Source organism: Electrophorus electricus, chromosome 23, assembly GCF_041902795.1.
Source record: "Electrophorus electricus isolate QZ-2024a chromosome 23, ASM4190279v1, whole genome shotgun sequence".
Taxonomy (NCBI): Eukaryota; Metazoa; Chordata; class Actinopteri; order Gymnotiformes; family Gymnotidae; genus Electrophorus; species Electrophorus electricus.
In genome coordinates, this window is record NC_137519.1 from 5919949 (window position 1) to 5930795 (window position 10847).

General features: G+C 38.4%; 1 long non-coding RNA gene across 1 annotated transcript; it reads left to right on the forward strand.

Annotated features, from left to right (window-relative positions):
- Nucleotides 1–1282: 1282 nt before the first annotated feature.
- Nucleotides 1283–6586, forward strand: LOC113569134 (uncharacterized). The gene is made up of 4 exons (XR_014119606.1): nt 1283–1359; nt 1565–1634; nt 4214–4551; nt 5229–6586. It is a non-coding gene; the product is annotated as an uncharacterized LOC113569134 (long non-coding RNA).
- Nucleotides 6587–10847: the final 4261 nt, after the last annotated feature.

The window sequence follows — 10847 nt, forward strand, 5'->3', positions numbered from 1 at the left end:
CCTGAGTGACCCCTGTGGAGGGAAAAACATTTTTAAAAATAATTGTTTTAGTTTTAGTTTTATTGTTTTTGTGGCTGCATAAATATAAGTAGCCAATAATTGCTAAAGCTTCTAAAGACTAAATAAAATGAAGAGTGCCTACCATACAAGCCTGTGGGGGCAGTGCTATGATCTGGGGTTGCTGCAGTTGGTCAGGTCTAGGTTTAGCAACGTTATGTGCCCAAAGGTTGTTCCATCAATAGATTTTTTCTTCCCTGATGGCACGGGTATATTCCAATGTGACAATGCCAGGATTCATCAGGCTCAAATTGTGAAAGAGTGGTTCAGGGAGCATGAGACATCATTTTCACACATGGATTGGCCACCACAGAGTCCAGACCTGAACCCCATTGAGAATCTTTGGGATGTGTTGGAGAAGACTTTGCACAGTGGTCCAAATCTCCCATCATCAAGATCTTGGGGAAAAATTTATGCAACCCCAGACAGAAATAAATGTGACATTGCAGAAGCTTGTGGAAACGATGCCACAGCAAATGCGTTCCGTAACCAAAGCTAAAGGCCGTCCAACAAAATATGAGAGTGTGTGACCTTTTTTTGGCCAGGCAGTGTGTGTGTGTGTGTGTGTGTGTGTGTGTGTGTGTGTATGTGTGTGTGTATATATATATATATATATATTCACACACACACACACACACACACACACACACACACACACACACACACACACACACACACACACATTTTTATATATGGAGTGTATATATATATATATATATATATATATATATATATATATATATATATATATATATATATATATATATACACACAATGGAGCTTCTTCTGTTTCATAGTCATTATGAATCCACAGAAAGGCATGGCAGGGCTTAGCATTTTCTATAACATAAAACCCTCAGGGTACTTTTGTCATCTTGGTTTTAAGAGCAGTCCTAAGCCTGAAGTGGATGAATCCATTACTGAGATAGTTACTGCACTTGTGTAATGTTTTCCATGCAGCCAATTTTATTTTATTTTATTTTTTTAATTACATTTTTTTTTTTTTTGGCTGAATGGTCACTTTCATAAACCCCTCCCAGGGTCCAGCACTCATCTTATGATGCAACAGTCTTTTTTACAATATGCACAAAAATTTGGTGGAAACGGAATGAGAGAGTTAGATTTAAATAGGGGAGGGTTTGATTCCCTTCAACTGAACAAACAGAAAATGGGAAGGAAACAAGTTCTGTTTGAATGCAGTCAGACTCCTTTAATTTGTGTGATACACACACAGACCTTCCTCACCCACACTGTGCATAGCCTACATCAAGTAAGATAAAAATGACATTTTCACCACAAAATGTAAGTATATAAACAAATAATCCTCTGTTAAACTGTGTTTTCAAAACTCTGAGTTATATCATAGGAATGTGGGAACCCAAATAATTAGCAAGGAATTAAATATTCTGATGCAACACACAGGAAAAGTTTTCTTTGTGTTTTATTTGCTGTTTTTATTCAAGGCTTGGTAGTTATCTGTCTTATTTTGGGAACTGTGGCTTTCTAGTTTTATAGATGTGGAGTCCTGGGCTGTGAATCTAGAATCCTGCTTCTGATCATCCTGTTGCATAATGCAGGTTTGATTATTATGTCTTATTGTATAATATTATTGTCATTTTCTTCACAAAAAAGTTGTGGACTTAATATATAATTAGATTAGCTTTCGATTAGCACGGAGTGTATAGTGTAAAGCTCCTTTATAAGAGATGTTTGGGAAACGTTTAGAAACAACAGAATCAATGAAGAATCATTAGGTTAGATAGAAGCCACAGAGCCAGGTCTTCATGGATGTAAACAGTCAGAAAAACCCACAGGTAAAGCCTTGAAGTCCACATATGAGTGCTTGTTCCAACAAATCATCGTGTTAATTTAATGCTTTATAAAGTGCTGTCTGTTCTGAAAAATCTTCATGGAAAGATTTCTCCCTCTTTCTTTTCCCTCAACCTTTTCCTCTTCTTTCCTCCTGCATCCCTGCTTCTTTTTCCTGTTTCAGGGTCTCAGGGTCAGATGGTCACTGTGGCATGTTTTTCTCGGGCTGTTTGTGCACTGCAGGGTTCACGGCAGACAATGTTCTGCTATTACCCATCATGCATCAAAATGGTCTTCTGGTTCATTAATTTTTTTAATATGTGATAAAAGATATTTGTTGAAACAGCAAACCACAAAAACAAATTTTTAGATAAGAACATAAGGACAGAAGCAGCCATGCTGTTAGAATCACAGCCACAGTGTTCATATACATTTACAGTCCTAGTTCAGTCCACCATTTGTCCTGTCAATGGCTGACATTTTATTATCAGTACCAATATCATCTTTTTATTCATTTTTTATTATTAAGAATGAATTTAAATTTCTCTTTCATATATGTTCCTTCATTTGTTATGTTGATTGATAATGTAATCAAGTGCTGTTTTTGGACTTAAAATGCATTTTGGTCTGCTGGGTCCTTTGTACATTCTGAGCTGTGTTGTTCCTAAATCCCTAGTCAGCTAGTTGTTAAGTTAAACATTCAAATATAAAATGAAGATGCAGACTTCAGAATTAGTTAAAGAGAATAGCTGGTCTGTCCTTTATTGAAGGTTAGCATTAACAAGCATTATTGAGGCACCCTCCGGAGAATGTCTAACAATCACACAAAGAACCCGCATTTTTATACATTGGTCAGAAGTGATTATGTATTCACCCCACCGTTTTACATGCTAGTGTTTGCATTTGCCACCATTACATCCAAACCATACAGTCAACATATGCACACTGATATTCAACACCTGCACCAGTTGTAACCCGCTACGACCACATTCCAAGAGAAGATTTCTCTTAACCTTGTCCTAAAGAGGATCATTTTTCTGTACCGTCCTAAGCCTAGCGGAGAGGCCATATATCTTACCATGAGATTCACCAAAGCCTACCCAGGATCCTTTGCTGAAGCCTGTAGAGGCCTCTACAGAAGCCTGTGCCCTATACGCAAATCATTCTGAAAGGACAAAGAACCTCTATACTCCCTTATATTTTATGGCAATAATACGTCTAATGCACCATTAGGCCTATTTTCCTTGTTAACACTCTTTTTATTACCTCAGGTGAATGAGAGAAATGTATTTTACTTCTTAAGGGTAGAAAAGTAAACATTCTGTTATGTGGAAACACAAGACACTTCTACACAAGTGTGTTAGAGATCGTGAAGCTGACATTCACTCTCAACACACATCCACAGACACACCCACCTTCTGTCTACACTCACTGTCCCTTTTAGAAGGGTCTCCTAATTTACAGGATCTTTCATCACAGTCACTGTCTGAAATATTGTACCACCATCAATTTGCCACCAGAACTGATACATAGAAGATAACACTATCTCTCTCTCTCTCTCTCTCTCTCTCTCTCTCTCTCTCTCTCTCTCTCTCTCACTCTCTCTCTCTCTCTCTCTCTCTCTCTCTCTCTCTCACACACACACACACACACACACACACACACTCTCTCTCTCTCTCTCTCTCTCTCTCTCTCACACACACACACTCTCTCTCTCTCTCTCTCTCTCTCTCTCTCTCTCACACACACACACACACACTCTCTCTCTCTCTCTCTCTCTCTCTCTCTTACAACACAGTGCGTGGTAACAAATAAGCTCTACATGCTCCTATTCTATTCATGCTCCCACATCATATTTCATATAATGCATTGTTTTAATAAGCTGGCTGGTGCATGTGAAGTCTCTATTAACATAAAGTCTCTATTAAATAAGGTGCAGAAAGCAATGAGATGATGTCTGCTGTTCCAAATATCACTCCAGACATGATTAGACATCTGTAACTGTATCTTTTTTCAGCCCTGCAGGTGACGATGACCACTGACCTCTTAAAGTGGAGTGGAGAGACAGTATCACTCATGAGTAGCACTTCCTGCAGACTGAATTCTAACCCATATTTTGTCAGCTTGTACAAAAATGCAGAATACCTAAAGACATTATACTGGAATCAGCCTCTTGTCCTTGTCAGTGCTGATGCAGGCAGCTACTCTTGCTCTGTTGGTGGCATCCGCTCCACTGTAGCATGTGTGTGTGATTTCACCACATTATGAAACTCTTCATTTATTTCAGTCTGTAGAATTCATTACGCCTCTCACAGTAATGCTTACACTTTCACTTTGGCTTCGGCAGGTGTGTCTCAGGAGGACTGCTGGAATGTGACATACACAAGAAGAGTGTATGTTGTGGATCATTAGTGGAGCTTCCCTGCACTTACTCATATCCCAGTGATGACAAAGTTGAACACACATTCTGGTATTATGTTCATCCTAAAGAGGATCCACAGGACCTGAGTCTGGAAGAGCAGTTTACTGGTCGAGTGGAATATGTTGGGGATAAAGAGAAAAACTGCACTCTGAGAATCAGAGGCCTGAGAAAGAGTGATTCTGGAGAATATCGCTTTAGATTCAGCACTAATACTGAAAGAGGGAAATTCTCTGGTAAACCAGGAGTCATTCTAAATATCACAGGTAACTGCCCACAGCTCATGTAACACCACATTCTGTGTTGATATTAATAGTACTGTTCATACTAATAATAATCTTATTTATATAGCACTTTTAATTAAACCCTAACGTGCTTTACAGAGAACAGTTTAATCAAAGCTTACATGATAATGTAATGGTATGCTCCCCTTCCCACACATCACGTGGTACGGCCCGCCACGTGCTGTGGGAATTGTGTTTGTTAACTGTGACTGCCCCCTTGTTTGTAGCTATGCCCCCCTTATCCTTCATCCACACATTATTACACGTCACATATGTATGTATATAAACCCGTCTGTAGAGTAAGATGTCGGTCATGGTTGGTGTTAGTGCTAGTGTTTGGCTTCACAAATTCATGTGTAGGTTTATGTTCATTGTCATTTTATGCTTGTGTTTATGTATCTGTTATTGTTCATCGTTTATTTCCCGCTGCACTTGTTTGCTATGTTTGAATGCCATTATCGTTTATCATTCGTGTTTCATGTATATAAAATGTCTGTCTATGTTGAGAGACTCTTCTGCATCCTGCTCCTTGCCCTGTGGCACTCGGGTCATCACAGATAATGTCTACATTAAACCTTTGTTGTTTTCAGCTGAGCATAGTGTATAATTCAGCACATCATGAGACACATTCTGTAATTTTTTTTAAATCAAATCTGCAGGTAAGAGTGAGTCCCACCCCAGTATCAGAGGGACAGTCTCTAACAGCGGCTGCAGCTCCACCTGCACTCTGCCCATCAACCCCACCTACATCTGGTACAAGAACGGACAGCCTGTAACCAACAAACCCAAGAAACACAACAAAATCTACCTAGGGTTGGCAGACAGTGAGGATGGACTCCAGTATTCCTGTGCTTTAGGAGGTAACACAGTTCTGTGGAGTCCTGCATAACTGCTAATTTACATGAACTGCTCATTTAAATGCTGTAAAAGTTCATGTGCACTTCATTAATCCCCTGGAAATATTTGCTGAATATTTAATTTTTAAAACAGTTCTACTGTAAAAACCACATTTTTTTCACAGCCAAATAGCATTGTTAGAGTAATGTATTGGCAACATATTAAATTCTTGATTTATGTCTTTTTAAAAATTTATTTAATTATTACTTTCCTGAAAGAGGGCTGTTATCCAGGGAAATGGCTAAATTATTATATATTTTGAACTGCTATGTTGCAATTGCAATATATCTAAAGTATCAGTATATTTTGAAATAGCCAGAAATAAGAATTCTAAGCTTTGATCAGCTATACTAATTTTAATTAATGTATTTATGACTAATAATTCAATCTCAACTCATGAAAGTCACCAATTTGATATGCGATTCTTTCTCATCAAACAAACATTATAATATCTCTCTGGGCTCACAGACGTAATAACCAAGGTATGTTTATTGAAATAGCAGAGATAAGAAAAACATACACAACAATCATTGACTAAAATTCTACTAATGACCAGGAGTGTCTAGTTCACTAGAATCATTATAATCATTATAAAGTCTAAAAATATAAACAAGCTAAATTTAACACAAACAATTCATGGTGGATACAGGATACAGCTGAGCTTAATAATAAAGAGAATTAGGGAAACAAAGTAAATAGATTGGTTTAAGTGTGATGGAAAATATTATTCGATCATGTATTATCATGTGATTAATATGTAATGATTCATATATAATCATATTAATCCTTCCATCATATAATCCTATATGAATAGTTTAGTCTGCATACTCTGTCTCTGTATATTGTGTGAACAAATGACTGTTGGAATGTTGCTTTATGACCTGCAGGGGTGGTAAAGAGGCATTAGGCTTTTGTTGTCTTGCAAATGGTGCCTGTCCTTTGAAGTGTTCTGGCATATGCAGGAATGTTCATCGCCATATGGAGCAGGGAATGCGTAAACAAGATCACAGAGCACCCCTCCCTGGGGAGGGGGTTGAAGTTTAGATATAAGGAGCAGAGTCAGTCTACCCCTTTAGAGCTTTTGCTTCAGAGCATTAGCTCTCACACAGCTGTGTTTTGTATGTCCTATTTCTTTATTAAATTACTCTTTTAATCACATCTGACTTGCTGTTTATTCAAATTTCCACCACAGTAACCTATGGGAGTAATCAAACGGGTAATCTACTTATCAATCAAGACCAACAAAGGAAACTTATTAATCAACAAATTGGTAATAAAAGTATGTCTACAGTCTAATAGCAGGAACAGAGGAGAAAACCATTGCAAAAAGTGAAGTGAAGAACTAATTAGGAGTTATGAGGCACAGGTGAAGAGAAAGAGTTAACTCATCTAATTTGATTACTAAACACTAAAGCTAATATTCATTGCAGCTGGCAATATATATGGGAAACATATGAAGTCTGGAAATGGATGAGTGCGTTCCCGTGGATCGTCCAGACAGCGCAGAGAGTGTAATGGAGCATCTATTTCACTTTGGGCATCAGGTCACTGTGCCAGATTTTAAATTCAATCTTTCATCCAACTGCCCGAATGGCAGTGAGAATAGCATCTTTTCTGTGAAATTGTATGATGACTTTTAAAAGGTTTGCTGTTCCTTGTAGTCCTTGGCATCCGGTGATGGTGAGGAGATTGTAGCGATGAGCAGAAGGAGGCAGACGCATGTGCAGAGAAGAGCGAGATTTCATAGGGGCAAATCCAAAATCAGGGTTGCTCAGGCAGTCCAGGGTCATAGAGCCGACATGGAGAGTACTGGGATACATTACAAAACAAAAACACACGAAGGCAAACTAAGAAAGCAGGCTAGGAACTAAGGCTAGGAAACACAAAGACACGGAGCACAAAGAAACAACCATGACGATATGCATTCAAACAGTCCAAACAATGAACAGCTGCGACCATGGCACACAACAGGGTTTAAATACATGAAATTCACAAAACTAGAAATGAGGGACAGGTGTAAGCAATCAAACGAGGTGAGGACAAAACAAAACTATGGAACGGAACTAAAGACAAGACAGGGAAAACATGGAACACGTAGGATGGAAGGGACTGATCGTGACAGAGACCAGGGACTGAGTCTCTGACTGAGGAATTGGAGTCACATAGGCCTTCACGGGCAGACCTTTTCCAAAATTAGAATGTGTTCTTTACTGGCAGTGTTTTAAAATTCCTTGGTCAGACAGGTGTGTTTAATGATCAGTCAATTCCAACGAATGCACACTAACAAAAGGAAATTAGTAAGATAATAACAAAAGAAACATGAACATCAAACTAAAATATGGTAAACACAGACAACCTAGTATTTCTAGCCTCTTAGCGAGAGGTTATTGACTTGTTTAAGAAATTAAACAAGGGGGGTTCAGTCGCAGTTCACACACTGGACCAGTCCCAACTAGACTGCTTGACTTGACAGAGGGGGTTGAATTTGTCAGTTATGTCTTGGAAGAAATCATGCATATTCCATAACCTCTGTTCACAACTGGGGGGAAAGAATTTAGGAGATATAGGAATACAGGAATACAGAGGATCCATTCACAAATCAATTGTAAAGAAAATTAAGAAATAAAGGAATTTAAAAATAATAATAATAATAAAGAAAATGACATATTCCTACCCATTTCTACCTCCTGATATTACAATGAGCGTAGAGCATTTGGATAATCAGTTTAATTATTTTCCTGGTTTCTAGATTTTACAAACTACTAACTTTAATATATTGTCTAATTGGTTTATAAAGGATTTCTGGTAAACACAACTAAGAGTGAGTAACAATGTGTTTATGACATGCATAAGGTAAGCAACATACAGATGAGGTAATATGAGTGAATAATACAAATGAATGAGGGATATGTAATGAACAGAATAATGTGACAACAGGTAATTATAAAATAACTGGAGCACATGGAGATTATAATAAAATCGACACACATTATTGGTTGATTATTTGACACCATAGTAGATTAAATGGTAAGTTATTACTTTGGGAATCTGTGGGATGAGAAAAGTTACTCTCTCATAAATGGAATTTATGGTCTCAGATTCTTACAATATACCCAGGGTGGTAAGAGTGTTTCACCTTACCATCCATGAGTTTATGACCCTTAAGAAGAGGGGGTTGAGGGTCAGGAGCTAGGCCATCTTGATAGCTTGGCCATTTATGGCTTTGTTGCTCCTTAAGGCACCAATGTGTCCCATGTCTGGTTTGTGGCCTGACGATGGAAGAGAGCCCCTGTTTTGACCAGGTCAGAATTTCATCACGGGAACCGTTTTTGATCTATCTTCACTACACACCATACACATGGTCGTCACGTATGACTGCCTCATGCCGTCACATAAGCCAGTAGCTTTAGGTTTCCCCTGGCTTAGCACACAAGACCCACATATATCCTCGGCACAAAATGTCATAATTCAGCGGGCCCCCTCCTGTGCCACTCACTGTTAAATTCAATGTTTTTGCTCAATATTGATGAAAAATTCTAAGACAAGAATCTTGATGTATGTGATAGAATTCGCAACACCATATCTTCCATTTTTTTAAGACCACACGATCCACTTCTCAAATACACCCTTTGCTGGTATGCGTGTTTAGAAACGAAGACTGAGGAAATGCATTCCTCATCTAATCAGTGATAAGGACTTACACACAGTAGCCTTCATCAGATCAACCTGCTTGTTGAAAACCTTCTCCAAACATGGAATAATAATCTGGCTGCAAATCAGCAAGTTTGACACAACTTCCTGGAGAACTTCGTCACAGCTACAGGGTCTGCAGTGCAGAACTTTCTACTTTGCATAATAAAAGGAACTTTTAATGCATAATTACTTCTAGAACACTGCTCTGCTCCGTTCAGCTATGGCCTTAAATAACAGCTTAGACCAGTGTGCTCCAAGCCTGCAGGGTGTATCCAACTGTCATTTGAACCAGAATGTGCAAAACGAGAACTGTAAGGAATCAAAGTGAAAACGAGGAAGCCCCTACGGGGACACCACACCAGACTGGAGTCTGAGGAGTGGGATATTCCCAGCAAGCTTGAACTCAACTGTGGGGATTCCTATTTACACCAAATAATGGGAACCTAGAACACCCCCACTGACACTTACACTAGCTGCCTATTCATTCTCATGTCCAATATCAAATATTTCTACTAGTTATTTAAGGCCTTGTATGTTTTGGCTCATTCTCATTTATCTACCCTCCTTCCTCCGCATTCCCCTCAATGTATTCAGCTCTTCTAACTCCTTTTTTTCTGTTCTTCTTCTAGGCTCCCACAGATGGGTGATGGGCCTTTCAGTGTAGCGGAACTCTGGAACAGTGTTCCTGCTCACCTACAGCTGAGAACCCTCCTCTTTTAGACTGCCTTCTCAATGACACTACAGCTTAGTGAATCCATATTTTATATTCACAATTATTTTTGTTGATCTATTATTATCATCTAATAAGATCTATTATTATTATTATTATTATTATTATTATTATTATTATTATTATTATTATTATATAATTGCTGAGATTTTTTACTGTACATCCACTTATTGTGTTTTTTTTTTTTATACTTCTGTTTCTAATCTTATTTAATCATTTTGGACGGGACCTTTGGGTCTCTTTAAAGGTGATAAATAAAAAATCTATTATTATTACTATTATTAAAATCAATGGCTCTCTGAGGGAGTTCTTCTACTGAATTCAATTAAAAAGTGTTTGTATAGCACTTTTTACACTGTGTTGTCACAAAGCCGCTTTACAGAAATCATTTATACACAGAATCTAGATCCAGGCCTTTAATGAGCAATCAACTGTGACAGTGGCAAAGAAAAAAGAGAAAGAGGAAGAAACATTGAGAAGGAAAACTTGTACTCATCTGCTCCACCCTGGTTACTAATAATATATCATGACCTTTTAAATGACTAACTTTAAATTTATGTTTCACAGTTGGCCCCTTCTTTGCATCCTGTCTACTAGCAACCTGCCCTGTTCCTTTGTTTTGTTTAATTTTCTGGTTTTTGTCCCATATGCTTCTTTGTTATCATTTGCTTGGTGTCAGAAACGCCCAGACACAGGTAGGTTTGGCTCCAAATGCAGAACCCTTTATTTTGATCACTATACAGGTAGGGGCTGAATAAGGAGTTGATAGAATTGGATATCATGGAGATAGTCAGTAACCAGGAGATCACGATGTAGGGAGCAGTCAATCCAAAGCAGGGTCAGAACCAGTAAGCAGAGCCTAGAGAGCCGAAGGGCTAGGCACGAGTTGTAGTCTGGAGAGGAAGCAGAGCTAGAAGAATCAACAGGGGAAGAGAATGCTCGGTATGCATGCTAGGAT